This window comes from Moschus berezovskii, chromosome 11 (assembly GCF_049115385.1).
Source record: "Moschus berezovskii isolate FMDL1 chromosome 11, NW_MosBer_1.0, whole genome shotgun sequence".
Classification (NCBI taxonomy): Eukaryota; Metazoa; Chordata; class Mammalia; order Artiodactyla; family Moschidae; genus Moschus; species Moschus berezovskii.
In genome coordinates this window covers 89,533,974-89,556,372 of record NC_142470.1, presented here as the reverse complement: position 1 = coordinate 89,556,372, position 22,399 = coordinate 89,533,974, and the positions used below count along the sequence as shown (strand labels likewise).

At 43.7% G+C, this 22,399-nt stretch overlaps 1 protein-coding gene and 1 long non-coding RNA gene across 5 annotated transcripts in view; both read left to right on the top strand.

Moving 5' to 3' along the window:
- CRIM1 (cysteine rich transmembrane BMP regulator 1) overlaps positions 1-22,399 on the top strand; it is a 208,836-nt gene that overhangs the window by 912 nt on the left and 185,525 nt on the right. The gene's annotated exons all lie outside the window — the stretch shown is intronic.
- LOC129539179 (uncharacterized) overlaps positions 5-22,399 on the top strand; it is a 28,456-nt gene continuing 6,061 nt past the window's right edge. The window contains exon 1 of the long non-coding RNA XR_008682410.2: positions 5-22,361. This is a non-coding gene — a long non-coding RNA (uncharacterized LOC129539179). The remainder of the gene's footprint in view (positions 22,362-22,399) is intronic.

The following is a 22,399-nucleotide window of genomic DNA, read 5'->3' as shown; positions in this document are numbered from 1 at the left end:
ACGGCCGCCCGCCGCGGGCCCCCTCCCACCTGGCCCGCGCCGCCCCCTCGGCGCTGCTGGCGCCGAACAAAGTTTGGCCGAGACTTTCCCGAGGAAAGAGGGCTCTTCGGCAAGGAGGGGCGCCCGCCACCCCCGGCAGTGAGCCCCGCGTCCCTGGGTTCCCAGCTCGCTGCTTCCCCCGGATGCCCGGCCAGCCGCGGGAGAGGCTGGCGCGTGGGCGGGGACCGGCGAGTGGGAGCTCGCCCCCGGCCGCGCACAGACACGTGTGGCCCATCGGGTTGGGGTTGGGTGGAGTGGCCGGGCTCTGCGCCCGGAGGTGGGGGCGCCGCGGGCAGGGGGCACTGCGGAGGCTACGGCGAGCCCCTCGGGGAGTCCGGCCCCTGCCGCCCTCCCCGCACTAGCGCAGTGTGGAACCCAGTGCTGCACCACGTCCACTCAAGTCCATTTTCTGCTGGCGGAGGAGACGTGTCTCCAGCTCACACTCCCTGTGTGACTCTTGTATTATTTTTTCCTTGCGCTTTTCCTTCACCCCCTTCCTCCTCCTGCGCATATAAATCAGTTTCAGCTCCGGAATATGTCAGCCCAGGGGAAGTTACAGACGGTGGTTACTCATTTATTTGCCTATTGAAAGCGGTCAAAGGCTTTCTTTCCTGAATGAAGTGGGGCGGGGGGCTTGCACCTAGGAGTGAAAAGTTGTTTCTGTACTATTAGTGGCTGCTTTTTAAGATCAGATATCCGCGTCTTTCCAGTCGTCTTGCTTATTCTTTTTGTGTGTTTAATAACGAGGATTGTTCTGCTGGTTTCTCCAGTGAAGTATTGTGCACCGTGGTGTCTGATGGAAGGAGAATGATTGGGTTAGCGGAGCCCTCCTTCTTGGGAGAATCACTGTTGATGGGTGTTGGCCTTCAGCCCTGCCCGCCGGCCTCGGGGTGCCTGATCAGGTTTGGGGTCTAGAGAGACGCAGTGAGTTCTTTTTATTTGGCTAATGCCAAATAGTGAGCACCAGTGAAACGTAGGATCCCTGCTCGGGCTGACGTTGGGGCGGTGATGCTGTTCTGGGGCATCCTGGTGTGCGAGCAGAGCGCAGCAGCCTTACTCTGGAGGGGCGGAGGAGGGACAGGCACCCCTGCTCCTGTCTTCCTCAATCCTCACAGCCTGCGCGCGGGAGACCAGGGAGGGGTTTATTCTGAAGCATCCTTCTGTGTGTCTGTTTATTGTGCTGGGAAACCGAGAAAGGAAGTAGATGCCTTAAGGGTCTGTTGAAAGGCTTCCATTCTGTGGTTCTCTTTACATACACGCATGCTTGTTGATTATTGTTGTTTGCTCAGTCCTGTCCCACTCTTTTGAGACCCCATGGACTATATAGCCCGCCAGGCGCCTTTGTCCACGGAATTTCCCAGGCAAGAATACTGGAGTGGCTGGACATTTCCTCCTCCCGGGGATCTTCTCGACCCAGGGATGGAACCTGCGTCTCCTGCATTGGCAGGCGGGTTCTTTATCACTGAGCCATCAGGCAGGTTTTAAACTTTGGACAGTTTTGGAAAATCAGGATGGCCTTTCTGGTTTGGAAGCTAGTGGGCAGTAATGAGTGAAGGGAACCCTTGCAGGAAAGTGCATCGATGCACCCTGAGGACATTGGGTTACCAGAGTTTGTTTACCTCAAGTACAAAAGCCTCTCACCTGGTGTTAAGTCCCACCGTGTAACATGTTTCTGTTTCTCACAAAGAAGAAAAATGGCCAGGAGATTAACTTCTGATACAATTTTATGTGTTTGACTTTGGGAATTCTGAATGAGTTGGACCAAAAGATGCAGCTTTGAACTCTGCTACTTGGAGTGTGTAATTTACTTAAGCCAGCCTCCCATAAATCTGAAAAGAACAAGCTCCCTGAAACAAGGTTAAATGTGGTGGAAACTGCTGTGCTCTGAGAAGGACTTGGGAAGGTTCTAAAGATTCTAACCTTTGTTTTGTTACTTCATGATAGATTTCTGGTGAAGGAAATGTGGAGTTCAGGGAACATTCACACTAATCAAGTGCTTTGGCACCAATATCCTGGTATCATAGTATAGAGTTATTTTGGCAGTTTGTTGGTGAGCCTTTTATTCCTCTGAAATGAGGTGATCCCTCATAGCTTCGTTTCTTCTGTTAACACTCTACACACTTGGTATTAATCTTGAAAATGCTTGGAAGCATTTATTGGCATGATGATATCACATTTACTGTTCTTTAACAACACTTTCCATCTAGCCAGCCTGTTTTCAGCTACCAAAATTGTGTGCTTAGGGCATTTTTTTATTTTATTTTTTTATAGAACTCTAAAAGCAGCAATCGGGTTGCAATCTATGGACCCAAAGTAGAAAGGACAGTGTTACCTAGCATGATGATTGTATTTAGACAGCTATTTCAATAGGGTGTCTAAAATTTCAAGAATTTCCTCGTGATTACAAGATTTATGGAAAACAAGTGAGTAGCCTTTTTTCTTCCTCCTTTTTAAGAATTAGAGGAGTCATTCTATGGCAGTGATTACCTAGAGGATGCTGACATTCTCTTGTTTTTCTCTTAGTTGGCAAAAAATTTCTCAATGGCCAGTGTTTCCCTCAGTTTCCATTTTTATTCAGAAATTTGCACATAATTATCATAACTAACAAATAGAAATTGATACATTTTATTCATGAGGAAGTCTATTGCTGCAATTTTTGCACTAAAATGACCCCTACTGGTTGTATCTGTTAATGAAAACTCTTTTGAAACTTGTTTAACTGACTATACTGAGGAAAACATATTGCATGGTATAGAAATGTTATCATGACTAACCTGTTTTCGTTGACATAATTTAAATACAAATTACATTGCTCTATCTGCCAACTTGCCGTAATTTTTATTTATATCACTCCCCGTACTGGCTTTATGAGAGAAGAAAAAAATCAGGTTTTTAACTTCAGTTCACAAAGTGAGTGGATAAAGTAGGGTCTGAAATGGACCCCTTCCAAATTGTGGCTCCCTGCCTTAGGTTTTTAAGGCATGCTGGCTCATAGTAGGCTCTCAGTGAATGTGCATTGAATACATGGAAGAACAGTTTTTTCCATAGAAAGAACACTAAGGGAAAAATATTTTCTGAAAAGGTTAAATGATGCGAAGAGTGCATCATGTGACACATACACCTGGACTTCTTTTCTGCATCATTTAGACTATTAACTAAGTAAATCCTGACATACTTGTTCCTTAAAAAAAAAAAAATCTTTGGCTACGTCTGTATTTAAAGTTGAGCAGAGAGCCAGATACCTCCATTTTTCTCTACTCTGTGAAGTAGTTTCTGGCCCCTGGGAAGATCCCTTTCCCATTTCCACTGATTCAGTGAGTCTTCCTGGTGCCCTTTGCAGCTTCCTAAGTGGCCTGCTCCTTGGTGAAGGTGCTTGCCTCTAGGTAAATCACCTAGAAGCCATAGAAATAAGTTTGGAGTCTGAACTCCTGAGGGAGAAGACTGGGTGGGAGACCTCTTTGGGAGATGAAAGACAGTGTTGGAAAAAAATACTCAAATGAGATTTTCTAGGAAGAATGTTTTGATTGGCCAGTGACGTTTATGTTTCAGACAAGGGGTGAGGTCCATTTTTCCTCCTCTGTGAACTCGTATAGTATGCTTCTGAAAGGAAGGGGTGGGTGCGGGGAGCATGACCAGCCTTCTGTAAGTAAGGAAAGGGCAGCGATGGCTTAAGATTGACGGTTCGTGAGGGCAGAGTGGTGAGGAACCTGGTGGACACTATAGAGTGCTTTGCTCTGAGAACTTTGCATTAGAGCCAGGCGATCCCTATCACAGAGAAGCACATTTTCCCCACCTGGTGATTATTTACTCAGTGCTTCGTGTTTATGGAATGGAACTGTGTTTTCACCTCTGCCATGTAAGAACTGTCTCTTTCAAAACTCAATCCTTTGATTTCCCTCAGGTATTTTAACTTTTCTTTCCGCCCACTTGTCACGGGGCAGTAAGTAAAACCAAGGATGTGGGGTGGGTATTCATAGCAGAGAGCAGAATGCTTTCTGAAACTGTTGACGTTAGAAGGTTACGGTTTCTTTTCACTTACTGGAGACTCCTTGGAAGGTTTGTGGAGGATCTGAGGTGAGGGCTAAGGAACAAATCAAACCAGTTTGTTGTACACCAGCCACAGATCTCCTCTCATCCATCTATAATGTAGGACTCAGACATGGATTTGGATTTTTACCAGTTAAATAGAAGAGCGGATGGGCAAACTTAATATTCTTGTGTTGATGTTAGAAAAATGAAAACACCCAGAGCTCTTTGTTTTTGAGGAAGGTTTTTTAGTTTCCATCTCAAAAGTCTTTAGGTAAAGTTCTTAGATGCCAGAGACAGAAGCAAGCAGAGGGCCTATGAAATCACCTTAATACGGCATGGGAAGAGGAACCAATGTAAGTAAACAAGGAAATAATTAGTTCTTCCCCAGGGTAAATATTGACAAAATGTGGAGCATATATTCACTGCACATATTCAAATGACAAGACTTCATGACTTTGACTGTCAAGCTTACAGAACCCTCACTGTCTTCGAGAGTCCAGTCACATAAAACACTTGGCAAGGGGCGGATGAGTGGCATAGCACTGGAAGGGCAAAAATAACAAGTCTGGGGATCTTGCTGCCATTAACATGCATTTACTCTACAAATACCACGATGAACATACAGGTAAATTTACTATAATAAATATTATTAATTTATGAAGAAAACCATCTGAATAATCCTTAGAATTTGGGCATTAAAACAAACCAGTTGTGGGAGTTTTTGAGCTTCCCTTGTGGTTCAGCTGGTAAAGAATCTGCCAGCAATGCATTCCACCTGCAATCCAAACTGCAAGACCTGGGTTCGATCCCTGGGTTGGGAAGATCCCCTGGAGAAGGGAAAGGCTACTCCCTGCAGTATTCTGGCCTGGAGAACTACCAGTGTGGTGCAGGTTTCTGTGTTTGTGGCTTAAAATGTGATGATCTGGATGAACAAGGGGATGCTGCAGGGAAGCATGGGGCAGGAATTACAAAGCGGGGGGGGAGATAGACAAAACAGATGGCCCCGAAAGATAATGGAGTGGGAGGACTAAAGAATGACAAATGGGAGAAGGGAAAAATACTGAATTCATCTTAGGGCAACTGTGTCATCCTTTGAAGAATAATCCAAAACACATTCCAGACATTAATTGTGAAATTCCTGAAAAATGTGGGTGTGTTTAACGTCGTTCAGGCTAACATGCACTAACTGACATGAGAGATGGCACTAACATGAGAGATGGCAGTGCCGCTTTTGTGTGTAAATATCATCAGGTAGATGATGGTAAAATGAGTGGAAGGTAAATATATTTGAAGCAGGTTCCTGTGACACTGTGTTCCACAGGGCATATGCAGGATGAGGGTTTTGGAGACACCCCAGTAAAGCTCAATGAATTATTTGAGGAAGAAACAGTAGGCTAGCCAAGCATGAATGAATAGCAAACTGAAATCCTTCCTTCTCAGAGACTGAATTCTCCAAAGCTGAATTTTTTAAGTTCTGGCTTGTCTCTGCATAGAAATCAATCAGTCATTCATTGATCTACTCTGTACAAGGCTTTCTCCTGGGGCGGCAGGGGAGGCGGGGGAGCTGGAAAACCTGGGGTCCTATCAGACCTAAGCCCTACTCCAGCCACACTTATAATCAAGATAAAGAATGAGGCAAGACGTTCAAAAGTCTACATCATAAGTTCAAGCCAAGTAGAAGTGATTTCTCGGGTCTGTATACGATTAGTTGGTGAGTGAGAGATGTGGTTAAAATTTGTTGTAGGAATCACAGGATCTGAGGTGATCTTTTCAGGCTCAGGTGGCAAAACTGAAAAGGAGAATTCAAAGTCCAATAAGGTACAGAAGCCTGAGTAAGAACTCTGTTTCAGTGGGGGATGGGGAAGGGATCCTGCCCATTCTCAGAGTTCTTGTGATAGATATCAAGAGTGCTTCCCAACATGTTTGAGAATGAGGCTTCATTCTTAACGCTGTACCAGCTGTTCAAAGTGGCACTTTCCTTTTGGGAGCACTTCTCTCTTTGTTCTAGCTTGTTCCGCTAGGCATGTGAGCATTGTCGGCAGTGAACTGAGAACTATTTATCAGCATCTCCTGATTTCACCACTCTCTGCTGCTTGGGCTGGCCAGTTAGTCTGATCAAATCATGGAGAACCTCCAAGTTTGGATAAGACCTCATTGGTCTTCCAGACAGGACAGAGATGTGGTGAACTATTCTTAAGAATGCCCTCAAGGTAAACATTGGTTCATTTGGGTCCCACATTAAATAATAAAAATGAAAAATCAAGAGGTTCCTTTTTCTTCTGTAGTTACTAAGTGAACAGGGTTCAATTCCTTATCTCCCTCTCCCAACCCCAGTTAATTCCTTGTGAGAAATACTTGTATCTTGATCCAAGAGTGTAATGGTTAGGAACTTGGTTTCTGGGGTCAAATCTACATTCTGCTTCTGTGCATCTACATTTTCTCCTCTGTTTAGTGGGGTTAATAATAGGGTTTCTGTAAGGACTCAGTGAACCCCGTGAAGCACTTAAAACAACGGCTTGCATATGGTAAACACTGAAGGACAACAAAGCTACTAAGCAGCAGAAGTAAAATAATCAGATACAGGCTCATTTTCTTGTTCTGTTTAACCTTCAGCCATCTGAGTGTTTCATCATTGGTGGTTAAGGAGTTTGGGCTCTTAGAAAGGGAGCAGATTATTATTGAATTCAGGTCCCCTCATATCCCGACACCATAAATTCATCAAGTTAAAAAACTTAAAAGGCCTCTGAAGCTATTTGCTACCTTTCTCCTGATGCCCATTTATTATACTTGGTCTAAATAGTTTCTGTAAAATTTGTATATTTGGAGTAAAAATAGGGAGGAATCTGAAACTTTTTGCATTGTGCTGAGTCGCTTCAGTCGTGTCTGACTCTCTGTGCCCCAATGGACTGTAGCCCTCCAGGCTCCTTTGTTCTTGGGATTCCCCAGGCAAGAATACTGCAGTGGGTGGCCATGCTCTCCTCCAGGGGATCTTCCCGACCCAGAGGATTGAACCTACGTCTCGTGTCCCCTGCACTGGCAGGCGGGTTCTTTGCCACTAGTGCCACAGGTTGTAGGAACCGTAAATTTAACCATTTGTCTGTGGACTAATATTTGAGGGAGGGGGAATACCTAAACTCACACTTACTAGCAGTGTGCATTTTCTGTCACATTGTATTCTGGAAGAAGATTTTGCTCCTAGCTCCTGGGGTGTCCACATTGGCAATCAGCATGGGATTTGGCCTGGCTTGAGCAGCAGAAACAGCTTGTAGAGCTGCAACTTACCTGCAAAGGGGCCACAGTCTCACTTGTCCCCGGAGTAGGTGCAAACGAGGGAAAACCAGAGGTCAGGCGTTCAGCCAGGCCATTCCTCCGTCCTTTTTGCAGCCCTACCTGTTTCCCGGCTCTCCTCTGCCCATAAGTATTTACCGACCAGCTGCTGAAGCTCTGGTCTTCGTGAAACCACTTACCTTCTCTAAGCTTGAGTTCTCCCAGCTGTTAATAGTGATAGGTACCACCTAGGTTTGCTCTGAGGATTAAATGAGATAAAACTGTGCCTTTGAAATGTTAATGTGCACACAAATCACCTGGGGATCTCATTAAGCATTGCAGGTTCAGATGCAGTAGGTCCAGATAGGGCCAGAGAGTCCATAGTTCTAATAAACTCCCAGGTGATGCCAATGCTGCTGGTCCCAGGACCACACTTGAAATAGCAGAAAGATAGTGCACGTAAAGCATATAGCGTGAGTATGGCGTATGACAGTAAGACCTGTGTAGTAATTTGTTTTCAACCAAAATAAATGATAGGGGCCCGACTTTCACAAAGGCCGTGGTCTGAAGGTAGACAGTGAAAACTGGGACCACCTGTTGTAGCCCAGGACAATAATTTACAGCTAGTAAGGCCTGAGCTAGGAAGTGCTGGGCATCTCAGGGGCAGCTAAGAGGGGCCCCAACTCCACCTTTGACTACTAAGAAGGATTTAGGGGGGTGCCGCAGCAAGCCAGGCCTGAGGGGATCTCTTTCCTTCCTCCTCCTCGCCCGTCTGTGCAGGGTGTGGTAGGGAAAAGTAGGCCTTGGGGCCAGACTGACCTGTGTTTAAATCAACCGTGTTCAACTGTAAGCTACCAGTGTGCTTAACTGTTTTGAGTTTCAGTTTCCTTATCTGTGAAAATGGAATAGTAATAGCTTTATCAAGTAATTACAGTGAGGGTTGGAGAGAATTATTACATATATTAAAATATATATGATTACATGTATGTGTGTTATGTATATACATGCATACGTTCCGTTCCGTTCAGTCGCTCAGTCGTGTCCGACTCTTTGCGACCCCATGGACTGTAGCCTACCAGGCTTCTCCGTCTGTGGGATTCTCCAGGCAAGAATACTGGAGTGGGTTACCATTTCCTTCTGCAGGGGATCTTCCCGACCCAGGGATTGAACCCGGGTCTCCCGCATTGGAGGCAGACGCTTTAACCTCTGAGCCACCAGGGAAGCCCATATAAAAAGAGAGAGAGAGAAGACAAAAAACAGAATGGAAATCGGAATATTAACTATCTTTTTCAGTACCAGGTACTCTACTGGCCATTACACATATTTTTGTGTGTCTATGGCTTTCTCTCTGTGTAAGCTAAAATTTCTGCTTTGTGGATTGACTACACTTAACTAAATCTCTTTAACAGGGGATTCCGACAATTATGGCCTCTTGATGCTTGTCAGAGAGAAGGGGACAGTGAATCCCCAAGAGTTGAGGATCTCTGTACCAAAAGCACCTTCATAGGTTTGATCCAGTGTGATTGTAATTCTCAGTTCCTTCAGTGCTTCAGAGAATGTGGCCATCCACTTTATTTTGCGGTTTGAATGCTTGCTTCCACAGAGCTATTTCAAATTAGTATTTTTGTTAAAAGGTGACCTATTTAGTATGGATGGCATATGGACTCATGGAAGTGCGTTAAATGGTATTTTATTGTTAGAAGTTTTCTGTGGGTTTCCAGACATAGCTGGAGACCTCACAGCCCCCAGGAGCATTGCCAAGGCAAGATAGGGTCACTGGGGTTCCAGAAGAAAGAGCAGCAGGCCCGCTGGCTCAGAGACCAGGGCAGGCTTGGGGATGAGCAGGAGGTGGTGCTCAGGGTACATTTGCGTTGCTCTGATTGATCCGACGCGCTCCATCCATCTTCCACATGGACTGACGCTGCAGCTTTACTGGGGATTTGCATTGTGGTTTCTCTGGAGTGTGTGTGCTGCAGTGGAAGGCTAGAAAAGAAAACCTAGAATTAAAACACCTGATGTTCTTGTCTCTCTGGTTCCTAGTGTAGGTGAGGTCCCACTTAGGAAAGACAGAAGTGTGACTGTTTTAAGTCCTCTGTTTATCCAGTAAACATGGGCTGAGAACTTACAAGGCAAATAAATGCCTTATATTGGCTATTATGCCCCATGGGGAAGGAAACACAATGATGATACAGTCCTTGAAATCAGTAGTTTACAACTCTTTATTTTCTTCATGACAACCAAAACATATTACACAGTCAAAATTGACTTTTTTTCTTTTTACTGAGACTCTCTAATACCTATCATTGTAGTGCTTCTTTCATCACAAGTGTGGATATTCAAATATGCAGCCTACAGGCAAGGTGAGAAACGTCCACATTTTAGAGTTCTGCTTAAGTATTTGTTTGTCAAATCCAAAAAGAACACCTTCATTTTGAAATATCATGGGAATATTTGTTTTATGAACGTTTAAGGGTTCATTGTGTTTTCAGGTATTTTACATTTCAAGTCCCTGAGAAGAGAATCACAAGAGTCTGCCCTTTGGAAATTTTAGCTGTGTCCTTAGCAACCAGCCACTCTGGCTGTGGCAAGGTAAAATAATAATAATAATAAAGGTATAGGCTGTAACTAGAGACTCTGCCTATCTTATTTAGCATTTCAAAACAAAAACCATAAACAAACATCTCAGATTCAAAACAGAAAGGAATTTCTGGCAGGGCACAATGAAACCTGAGCCTGCAAAATCTCGGTCTACAAGAAGTAACTTAGCATCTTATCCAAAGGCCACAAGCGAAACTGTTCACAACCGATAAAACAAAAGGCATCTCAATATTGGAGACTTGTGATACCTCTTCTTTTTTTTTTTAAAGACTCCAAGAGACCTGCCAAGATAAGGCAAAACTGTCTTGAAAAAGTGTAGCCTGAACTGGACTTTGAATATTGAGGATTCGTTGGACTACTTCAGCCCTGTAAGTGTGAGGAATCCTGTACAGGGTGTGTGGGCTCTGTCCCCTCAGAGTGTGTGTTTATGACTCTGCAGAGGAAGGACACTCCATCATCTTGTCAGATGCACATCTTGAAAAAACTTCTCTTACTTTCCATAGTTGGAAGCTTTGCCTTTTTTCAAGGAAAGGGCATTTACATTCTGAGGGAGGAAAAGGGGATAGATTTTTAGACAGTTTTCTTGCTGAAGGCCAGAGTCTTTGAAGGATTGTTAAATGATTTGAGAAAGATTGGGTGTGCTGTGTGTTCAGAAATACTGAGTTCTTAGGTTTCAGACAGATTTTAGGAAAATTTATTACCGTGTCCATTAAATTTAAACATTAAAATGAAAGGCCAAATATATGTCCATATTTTAATCAAAAGAATGAGTGGATTTGTATAGATTCTCATTTGTTGCTGGTAGGATTTAGGGCTGCTCAGAAAAGTAGACTTTGCAAAATTCTTGTACATGAATGTAGTACGATTAAGGAGAAAAAATGTAGCCCTGGCTTCCAGGTCTTCCTCCATCCTCTAATCGCCGGTAACTGAAATAAAACCTTCTCAGCTTCCCTTGACTTGACTTTGCCTTGATTTGTCCAAAAAGAATTAAATAGTTACCTACCCGAAGGCAGGGGAACTGAACCAGATGCTATCTTAAGGCCCTTCTGGTCATAAGATCAATGTTTTTATGACCTAGAAGTCCTGGGCAAGAGTCAACTATTACCTTGTGTCTGCAGAGCCAGAGAAGGAAAAAGCAGTAGTGTCTACATGACTGTATGCCAAATGCCGTAGACGGAAGGACTTGGAGGAAGAGATCAGGAGTTCTCCTGTAGTTATGTTTATTGTGAGGCGACGGAGACCGCAATCACAGTTATTGGGAAGTCGGTGACATCTTTCAAACGCTGGTGATCTTTAAGCTGCATTAACTATGATCTAATCTGGATCTGGGATGGAATTTACACTTCTTTTATGTCTGTGTTCGTCTGATGCCTTCACTCTTTTCTCCATTTTCTCATTTACTTCTTTAGTTACTATGACTGTGAGGTGGGTAGTTGACAGATACTGCAAAGGCAGAAGCTTGAGCAAAGACAGGCCAAAACTTGCCCAAACTCACATGCTCGTTTCTGCCTCTGACACTCGGAGAGAGTTGAGTAATTGCTGTTCTTCCTAATACTGCAGGCAGCAGCCAAATTCTCAGCATTCTTTTACCTTTGCTGCTGTTTTCACTTGCCAGGGAGTTTCCTTAAGCAGCAGCTGAATTTAAAGAAGCATAACAGTGATCATGCACGAAAGGAGGGGCCGGGGCTGCAGGGCACTCGGGCGCCTCATACGGGAGGGTGAAGTGAAGGAGGCTCTGCGGAGGCCCTGCCGCCCCCACGGGGAAGCGCTCTGCAGGTGCGCGAGATGGCAAGTCTTCAGTGAAGACTCCCGTCCAGGTCAGCCGTGAAGCTTGGAAAGTTGTCTCTTGGGGTCTGGAAGCTTCCCCCTTACTTTGCACGTTGTCCAGTGACAGGGCATTGTGCTGCTAGGTGGTGTGCGCCTCTGGCTCTTAAACTTGATGTGATACGTGTGGTTCTAAAGAATGCGCTGCTCAGCCCAGCCCGTGATGTGCACCAGTAGTCAGCCTGCTGTGCCTCGTGAATGTTACATTTTTGCCAAGAGCAGCCTTCCAGAATGAGGTATAGTAAATTCCAGTTGGGCATTTATTCGTTAATAAGTCTGCTGAGCGCTAAATACTCCATTTGGGAGTGTGCGACAGGAGAAAACTCAGCAACTATTATGTAGATCTCTTCCGTGAAGCAATGTGAACTTATTTAAGTTCTGGTTTTCTATGACATTCTGCTTTATACACCCAAAGATGATTTTTTTTTTTTTGCTCTAATCTGCGAAGCTTTTGTAAGTTTATTAATAACTGAGTAGACATTTTATGTTGTTAAATGGAGAACACTTCTAGTGGAGTACTATGGCTTGCTCTGTCTCTCCTCCTTTTCTCTTTTAAAGATAATATTAAAAGTTAAATCCTGTTCCGGCTCTTATCCTCTCTCTTTCAGGGTAGATTTCTGGATAGCTAGTAGTGGTGGCATCTGAAATAGCCATTGAGGGGTGGGTGGTATTCATTTAGTAACCCGAGCTTTTGCCTGAAGAGCTTCTGCTTAACTCTTCTTTGCTGTTTCAATAGGTCTTTATTTGGTTTTCTTCCTATTTGGTTGATGCATATTAACTTAAGACCTTTTTAAATTGTGGGGGCGGTAAGAAAACTCTGAATGCCTGGGGCCCTACACTTCTCTCTTAGAAGCAGCCAGAGGGTTTAGTGTATATGTGTTAGCAGAAGAGTCCTCTAGAAGGTCCATTTGGTACCTCTCACATCCACAGCTTTGTGCTGTGGTTTGGCCCTCCTCCTTTCCTGATGAATCCATGCCATGACCCAGTGTAGCTGAATCTCGTGCTCTGAAAGCCATTGGAAAGGCACGTGTTCAAGCATCTTCCCATTTGCCTCCACCTCCTCCCCAGTATGGGTGCATGCAGCTCTCTCTCTGGCTGTACATAACCCACCTCTGAAAAGAAGGTGCCAAGGGTCGCATCCTCGATGAGGACCCTTCTGATAATGGTGTCTGGGCTAGCAGACTGGCAGAAGAGTCTGTAGAAATGTTTGGGGGGAAAGCTGTGTTTGCCAGTACATGGAACTCGTTTGACACTGCGGAATATGATACTGTGGATTAGAAAGTGCTAAAAACATAATATAAGAATCTTTATGAAGTTGTGGTAGCCTTGCTGGCTTAAGAAGATGTGTCTAGGATGATAAAATGTATCCGTAGCATCAGCAACTGGCCCCTGGTCCAGTTACAGATGTGACTCTGAGAGACAGGAAGTTGTGATAATTCCTTCTTTATGACTTTGCATATAGAGTGTGTACGTGTGCATGTGAGCGTTCAGTTGCTGTGGCACAACACGAAGAATACTTTGCATTGTATTATGGACATGCTGAGAACAGCTTCCATGCTTGAAGCAAATTAAGTGTACTATCTACTCTGTAGATCAGCAAACTGAAAATGACTTCTTAATAAATAAAGATGGTGCATTGTTTTATGACATTAAAAAAACAATTTTAATTAAAGTGCCTTGGCTTTTAAACTGCCTGGTTAATTGGGATAGCTATCTGGACAAGTGGAGCTTGGGAAAATGACTGATTTCATTTCTTGGTGATTGGGACCAAAGTTTTACTATCCTTAAGGCGGTGTGGGCTGATTTATAGTAGATTATCACTAAACATAACTTCTGGCCTTACATGGGAATTTTACATGTGATAGGAAAAATAGAAATTTAGGGGGAGAATTGGAACACCTCTGGGAGTGGGGGCGGGGTGCGCAGAAAGGGAGATACAAGAAACCAGAGGCGTGTTTTGTTGGAAAGAGATAAATCATTTCCAAAGACTGTGCTGGGAAAAGGTGAGCCCTTAGCAAGCAAGTTTATTGACTATCTCTTAAGGAAATTGTATTTGATGCTTTGGAAGGAGAAAGGAAAAAGACTCTCTGCCAATAGAGTTCTGGAAAACTTGAGGGAGATAAAGTATTTACATGCTTTAATAACATAAAACATGTCCAAAAGAAATATATAATTACAGCTGCATTTGGCACTGAAAATAGTCTATGTATTATATTTTCTAAACTGTGTGTGAATATGTGAGCCTGTGCCTTTGCATCAGAAGTACTATTTCTTGAGAGAATGGAAAAGTAGAGGGCGTCAAGGGTTGCAGAGAGAGAGACAGGAAGAATGACGACCAGGAAGGAAGGAACTGGGAGCTTTATTTTTTTCTTGTCCTATGCATAATGATCCCAACTTTACTTTTTAAAATAATCTTAGTGTAATAAGCGTTTAACTTCCCTTAGAGCCTTAGTAATTTGCATCTTATTACTAAAAGCCCACAGGTAAAGGAAAATTTGACTCCGAAATTCATTCAGTACCTGACTATGATTTATTTCAAGATTATCTTGGACAAACACCCTTTGAGAACTCAGAAAATTAGGAGGTATGTTTGACACATACTTCCTAGTATCTGTTGCCCTCAAAAGTGTGGAGGCAAAGTAGCCACTGGAAAATCAATGTGGTGTTGACTTTCAGATTCCCCAGAGTTATCTTCACATATCCTTCAAAATGTTTTCTTATCCTCAGCCTCCACAATTTTATGCTGCTTCTTTTGTGAAGCCTTCCTTCCCTGCCAGGGAAAAAATAATGCCATCCTCCCAGTCCTCCCCCTGCCCATAGATAGCACTTTATCCTTCCCTTGTTACAGCACTTTTCACACTGTGTTAGAGTTCACATTTCAGTCTCCCGGCCTGGTTGTGATCCCCTTGAGTGCCAGGATAGTGTGTTATTCTAGAGCTTGGCATACAGGAAGAACTCAATGAGCATTTGTTGACTAAATCTCGATTCAAGGTCATCTAAGATATCCGAAGAGTCAGACACAACTGAGCGACTGAACTGAAGATATCCTACAAAAACATTTCCATCTGAACAGTTTGGTCTGTATTGTGGAAACTAAAATAGATGACACTTACCTAGGAGGAGTCTCCTATTATTGGCAGAAGACAACTTGAGACCGTCTCATGGCCTCTCCTACCCCTTTTTCCCCAAATCATTCTTTTTCTAAATGTTTATTTTTTAATTAATTATCTGGCTACGCTGGGTCTTAGTTGCAGTGTGTGGAATCTTTAGTTGAAGCATGCAAACTCTTAGTTGCCACATACAGGATCTAGTTCTCAGAGCAGGGATTGAACCCGCACCGCACTGGGAGTCTTAGCCACTGGACCACCAGCGAATTCTCCCCCAGATCATTCTTAGAATTTATTTTTTTTAAAGTTTGCTGCAATGGGTCAGTTTCAGCTGTATTTATTTTGGTAAATATTTAAAGGCAATTTTGATTTGTGGGGACTTTTCTTCTGGCCAGTTTGTCATACAGGTGTCATCTTTCATCCACCAAGCCTTCATCCATTGGTAAGAATTATCCTTGTGGGTGGCTCTTTATAAGGTCTTTACCACCCAGGGATCTTGTGCGTGCAGCGGTGGAGATGCCATGGCAATCAGCTGCTTGTAAACAACTGATAAACAAGTATGAATTAGTTCCAGGTGGCCATACGAATAACCGATGATGATGAAACAAACTTCTGGATTTTCAGCGAATCCAAGATTGGGTCTAAGACGAAAATGTTGACACGTGAGGAGGGAGTTTAACAAACGTGCACTGAATAGTCTGAGTGCTGTGCCAGTGAATGACACAGCCTGTTTACTGCCCCCAGGTGATCTGCACGTGTCCTCAGGAATTTAACTGTACAGCTTCTTTGAGGAAGGAACGGGAGGGTGGAAGTGTATGACTGTGAATAATAAAAACGCCGCACAATGGTTTTCACAGGAAGCCCGTAGGAATGCAATATAAGGAATTTAAAAAGCAAAATCCCATTTGGATTCACTCCAAGCCCTATGACTTCAGAGATGGAGGAATTCTTGATGACTCATGGCTAGAGTCCCAACTTGTTACTGAGCAGTGTGGAGTTGTTTTTTCCTTCACCATTAGCCGTGAACCCATTGCTTGCTTGTTTATTTTTCTGAAGGTCTGAAAGCGGTTTGCAAATTCGGACAGTGCAACTTGAGACACTTAAGGACACAACAGCAAATTACGACCTTTGGGTCATATATTTGGCGCTAAGCTTTTCAACTGGGAGAGGAAAGAGATTTGGTCAAGATCAAGTATACAGGTTCCTAGACAACATAGAACTATCCTGGGTATAAGCTCAGGCACCCAAACCCTTTTATCACTCCAGTGAATGTGCCCAGAGAGCTCCATTGTCTTAGGCTAAGTTTAAGGGCAAGTTTAATTTTGATGTCACCGCTATAGCGTGTCCCTTCAACTTTTCCGCCTTAACTCATCTCGCAACCTGATGGTAATTGTTCGAAGTGTGGGTGTCATGATTTGGTGGCTTTCCAGTAACTCACTTTAGAGCCTTTTCTTCTTCACCACTGGTTGTTAGACAGTGGTGGGAGGAGGGCAAGCTGGAACTGATTGCTAAGTGAAGTTGTTAATATAATGCTTAGCTGGCAATGAAAGGTGAAGGTTCTAAGTGAGATGATTTTTGAGGGTCCATTTGATGTTCCTCTAACTCTTTAAAAATACTCTTTTTAACTTTCATGTGGCTTCCTTACTGTTGAAAGTTTAAAAGTCGGCTCTCAGACCCTGGGGGCAAGTGTGTTCTCCGTTGTCTTGTGTTCCTCTTTATCAGCAGGGGGAGTATTTGACTTAAATGGGGGAGGCTGTTCAACTCAAGACGTGTGCCCCTCAAACCTGGGCTTCTTCAGTTTATTTGAGGCGATGGGTGAAGGTCCAGAGCTGTTCTTGCTGCCGGAACAGCACATTTTATCCTGAGACTTTAATAAAATAAATGAATGGAGGCAGAGGACTGGGGAACACACTTGAAGGAGGGAGGTGCCCCTCAGGTCAGAAGCCAAGGTAAACAGTCCTTGTAACTGAAAAGTAGACTTCCTGGAAGCCAAGGACCAGCAGGAGAGGGTGTGAAGTGTGACCCTCAAGTACCGTTTCCAGCTGTATAGATAGTCGTGTTGCTCTGAGTCCGGAAAAGTCACCTCACAGAGCTATGAGAAATTGGTTTCTTGAACCAGACTCTTACTGGCTGTCCTGCCTATGGCCACACCCCGTGAAAACACTTGGGGGGAAAATGTCATGCTTGTCCCAGAGAAAGCAAGCAGATGGGGCTCTCTGAGGAGTAGAGACTGACTCGTCAGTGACTAGGGAAGCCTTGCAGGGGAACCCGTGGACTGGCAGCAGGCAGTGGGCAGGCTGCACATGTGCGTGTAATTTAGAGTTCATGGAAGCACAGACCTGGTCTTTTGTTCCAGTAGAAAACTGTCATTGCAGTGGGCAGCTGTGCACACATTGCAAATGACGTGCTGCACATCCGTATGTGCAGTGCACAAACATGTGAAAAAATTCCTCCTGGGGTCCGTGTTCTTGTCTTGATAGTCTGTCTCTTATGTCCCTTTCTCTGTGATGATAGCCTTTTCTTCTAATTGGAGTGTTAGGTTCTGTTAATTCCAACAGAAAAAATTTTCTATGTGTGCCATTATTAATCTATATAGATAAATACATGTAGATTGATTCCTAAGCAACTTACATAATGCTGTGGGCGTCTCGCTCCTGCGCCTTGTCTTCTGCAGTTAATAAGTTTCTCATCACATCTGTGGTGGCTAATGTCCTACCCTTGCCATGTGTCAAAAAGGTTAGACCATCAAAAGGGCTGATACAGACATTCCCTGCTGCTGCTGCTGCTAAGTCACTTCAGTCGTGTCCGACTCTGTGTGACCCCATAGACGGAAGCCCACCAGGCTCCCCCGTCCCTGGGCTTCTCCAGGCAAGAACACTGGAGTGGGTTGCCATTTCCTTCTCCAGTGTGTGAAAGTGGAAAGTGAAAAGTGAAAGTGAAGTCGCTCAATCGTGTCCGACCCTTAGCGACCCCACGGACTGCAGCCCACCAGGCTCCTCCATCCATGGGATTTTCTAGGCAATAGTACTGGAGTGGCTTGCCATTGCCTTCTCCGACAGACATTCCCTAGAAATGTTCATACTCAGAGATTCTTGGAGCTTAGTTACATGTGGGAAAAGGCCTTGCCTTGTAAAAAGAGACCCAAATCTCTTTTGTGATCAAAAGTGTTACCTAAGTTTCCTCTCTGTAGTTGTATTTCCTGAACATCTTACTTCCCATAACTAAGTATTCGTCCTGAGGCCAAATACCAGGTGCTCTGCCTTCTTTTTGTTTTTAAGGAAACTATTATAAAGGTACTAGTCAGTTTGGAAAACAGAAGATAAAGTGACCCAAAATGCTCATATTCCAAGGACAATCAGTTGTGTGTTCTTATATATACATCTTGTATAGTCTTTCGCTGTATACATGTATTTTTGTATCCTACACCTTACATCTTGCTTCTTTCCACTTCAAACTGTCTGGTATCTCTCTCTGTCTCACCCTCCCTCTCTGCCTCTCTCTCTCTCTGTGTATATATATTTTTTTAATCACATCTCATATCTTCTTTCAACCTAAAGTTACACCAAATTCATCTTCCTATGTTGCTACACAGTCTCTATTGTGATGTCAGCAGATTAATCCAGGTGTACTGGCTGCAACTTTCTTCTTCACTTCCTCTCCCCAGGACAGTGTAAAAGGCAAGAAGTAAAAAAAAATCGTCATTCAAGGCAAATTTATGGGAAAATTCTGTGTAGTCTTTGTTTTCATGAATGCCTGGTCTCTCCAAGCAGATGCCCATGATTGTGTCTCTCCCCTTACTAAGGGTCTGACCACTTGTGTCTGGGACTTGTGGTGTGAGTTCTGCGGCCCTTCATTGTTCTGTCTTAGATCTTTGCTGCCACCAGAACTGTACTGACTCTGAGGACACTGAAGCCCTGAAATGACTTGTAGGGTTTGTGCAAATAACCAGCCCTCTGGGTAGAGACATTTTAATTCTGTTGCTTTTTGGTAGTGCATTATTGGATTACAAATGTTTACTTAGTATGAAAAATGGATATAATTAACTATGCCCTAAACAGGGACTAGATATTTACTCCAAGATGAATTTGCAGCCTTTGTGCTTTGCATGCATGCGACATATGCTCTTGTTACCGACGCTACCAGTGATTCCAAGGACTTGAAATAGTTGCCCTCTTCTACCAGAGGACTGGGAGTTATCCAGCAAGGCACACACAGAACACTTCAAAAAACCTGGATCATTTTTGCAATTAAGTTTGTTGAAATTCTATCAGGGAAACACTTTTTTTCCTTGTATTGTTATTGATGATACAATATTAAAAATGGTTTTTACAATTCGGATCCAGTTTTACATTCAAAAGGTACAGATATTGTTTCAGATTCATTTCTGTAACTTTTAAAATTAAAATATAGGTTCTCAGTTGTGCAAACTGTGCAGAATCAAATCACCGGGCTTCAGATAGGTTTTATATAAATTCCAAGTGCTTCTTCGATTATCAAAAGGAAGACCTAAATTGTATTACCTCTTTAATATTACAGTTTCTAAATCATAAATCTTTGAAAATTTGTGAATCATGCATGATATATACCAGTCAACATATTTCAGTCCAGAAAGCACTGGACATTTACCTTACCTGACTTCTTGTCGGTTGGAGAGAGTACCTGTTCCGTCTTCTTTAAGCCATAGCATACAGCACAGCAGTGCCTGTGTACAAGTGGAATTTAATAAATACTTTTTCTATTGGCATATTGATTTAAAATAAGAGTACACTTTGTATTGAAAAAGTAATTTGAAGGTGAAATCACATCAAATGTAACAGTTTAACGTTGGATATTTGTGGAATTTTAGTTCTTTCATGAGACCGTAACATAATGTCAACAAGTGTGTTGTTAAGGTTTTTTCAAAATTAAAGCACAAAGTTTAATAGATACTTACATTCAACAATAGTAAGCAAATAATTTGACACCTGCTACCACCACCAAAATATGTGTATTGAAATTGTGTCTCCAGGATGAATATAAAGAGGCGTGGGAAGGCGACCACCCTTTGGAAAAAAGTGTGACATGGGGGAGAGCGCCCGTAGCTCCTGTTGGAATCAGTTTATGAAACTTTATCTGAAAGTGGGAATCAACAGATTGCCTCCAGTGCTGAACAGTTAATCATTAATCAGCTGATCTTTATTATGAACCCAAACTACTTATATTTTCTTTTCAGAACCTTCCTAATAATGTGATTACGAATGTTTAAATCAATGGATAATGAAATTGACGTATGTGTTCCTTGTCCCATGGTAGAGAGTAAGCATCTGTGTTCAGCGGAATGTTCCAGCAGCGGCTGAGTGCTCACACAGTGTCGCTGGGCTGTGTTTCCTTGCTCACAGAGCCCTGGAGCTTGGCCAGCTTGGGTGAGGGGGAGGAGGAAAGGTTTGGGTTTGAGAGCCCTGAGTTTATTTCTGGCTGTTGCGATGTGAGACTGTGGGCGCAGTCATAAATAGAGTTTGAGGGAGGTTGTAGACTCAGAGGTTCTCGCCAGGGTAAGTGCTGGATGGATTTGTTTATGGATGGATCTGTTTTTAGCTGCTTCACGCTTTTACCTCTCAGAGTTGGTGCTTCCAAGGGGTGAAGCTCAGTGTCTGGATCCCACTGGTATGGGTGTCTCAAAAGTCTTCCTCCGGTGCGCCAATCATGGCCACTCTTCCCTTTCTTTCTGCAGTTGTAGTGAAATAACTTCCTGACCTGTCATGAGACTTTTTTATTTTTTTTAATAATGAACTCCCAAGCATCCGCATATATAGCATTTGGGGCAGGAGTGGGGCGGGGTGTGTTTGCGAGGCCTTCTGGCTCTGTGTGGATCTGGGTATATGTTACCGAGTACAGGGGCATTCAGAGCGAGGACAGCAGCTCTGAGCCCCTGAGCTCCCCCGAATCTCTGGTCTCTTTGTGATCCCTGCCTCCCCTTGTGCAGGTTCTGAGTCCTTTTCCGCTGCTTCCCACCCATGTGGGTTCAGGAAGCCTCACGTCCAGTGCCTGCCCTGGGTCAGCCCCGTCTTGCACACAGGTGCTCTTTGCCGTCACGAGCTCAGGGACACTGCCCAGCCCGCCCGACCACAGCCCTCCTCATCTTGGGGCAACTCGCCTGCCTTCAGTGGTGGCACTGGCCTGGCTCCCAGTGCTGGCCCTGCCTCCTTGGCTCTGTTGCTTGCTCGCCAGACCGTGAATCACCCTGGACTTGGGGCATTTACCTGCCTGAAGGGCTCACAGGCATTCCCTGGTTGCTTTAGGGTTGCGGTCTTCAACACTGCCCAGAGGAAATGACTTCTCAGGAGAAGTGTACATAATAAGTTCCTTAAGGAGAAACCATGTTTTATTAATGAGAGAGGCAGTATTGTATACTGGAGGGCATCCTGGCTCTGAAGTCAGTTCATTGTCCCACCCAGCGCCTTGCCTGGTGCGTTGTCCTGGCCAAGCCACTTGACCTCTGTGTAGAGTTTCTATCTGTAAAGTAGGATTGTTATGAGGAATCCATAGGGTTGTTAGGAGGAATGACTTAAGTTGACTCATTTGTGTAAAGCATGTGAAGAGTGGCTTATACATAGTAAGTGCATGCTAAATGTTAGTTGTCATTTTCTCTGAACCCTGTGGTTTATACATAATAGGCGCTCATTAAAGATTTTGTTGAATAGTTGTAACATTCAGAAAATGCAAAAATTATTTCCTCATCTCTTGCCTTGAAAGTAGTAATATTTGGTTGCAACAAAACATTGTAGGCATGGAGACATTTATCCTGTGGTTGGGGATAGGGTAGCAGAATGTTCCAAATTCATTATCAGTAACCGTGTGCCCATGATTTGTTCATCAGACCTAACATACTCAGTATGGCAGAAGTTTGATTCCTGTTCACAGGCTCCCAAGGTAATTTTGAAAGGGCAAAACAGCTTAATCAGGTAATTTGTTTCCAGTGAGGATTGTTATTGGAAGGTTTCAGACTCCAGCATATTTGATAACTATATTGAAACAAGGCTCTGTTCTCACTTTATGTGTTCACTGTACATTCTAACGTATGTTTGCTTTTGAGGTGGAGATGAGTAGCAAGGTGCCCTTTCATTGAATAGGTTCTTGCTTCTTTGTAGCCCACCCAGCGCCTAGCGTGAGGCCTTAGAAGTGGCAGTTGCTCAGTAAATAATGTTTTCAGTTAATAAGTAAATCATGGGACATTCTTCTCTCCTTTATATCACACCAGTGCCTGGAAGTTCCTTTTAGGAGGTTTTGTTTACGATTTTACCCTTAGGCAGTTGCTACCTGATACGAGTGTTTCTGTCCTGCTGTTGGGGTATTGAATTGAGGGCTTTTCTCAGAGTTACTGCTCATCTACCATGAGAGGAATAAAGAGTCTGCAAATAAAATCTTGATGAAATGGTGGGAAGAAGGGCACCATCACTCATCTTTGATGAGGCGTCTGGGCCATACTCAGGATGAAGATCACAGCTCTAATAGAAAGAGGTGAGTCATTGTTTTTTAAGTTAAGAAAGTTGGTTTTA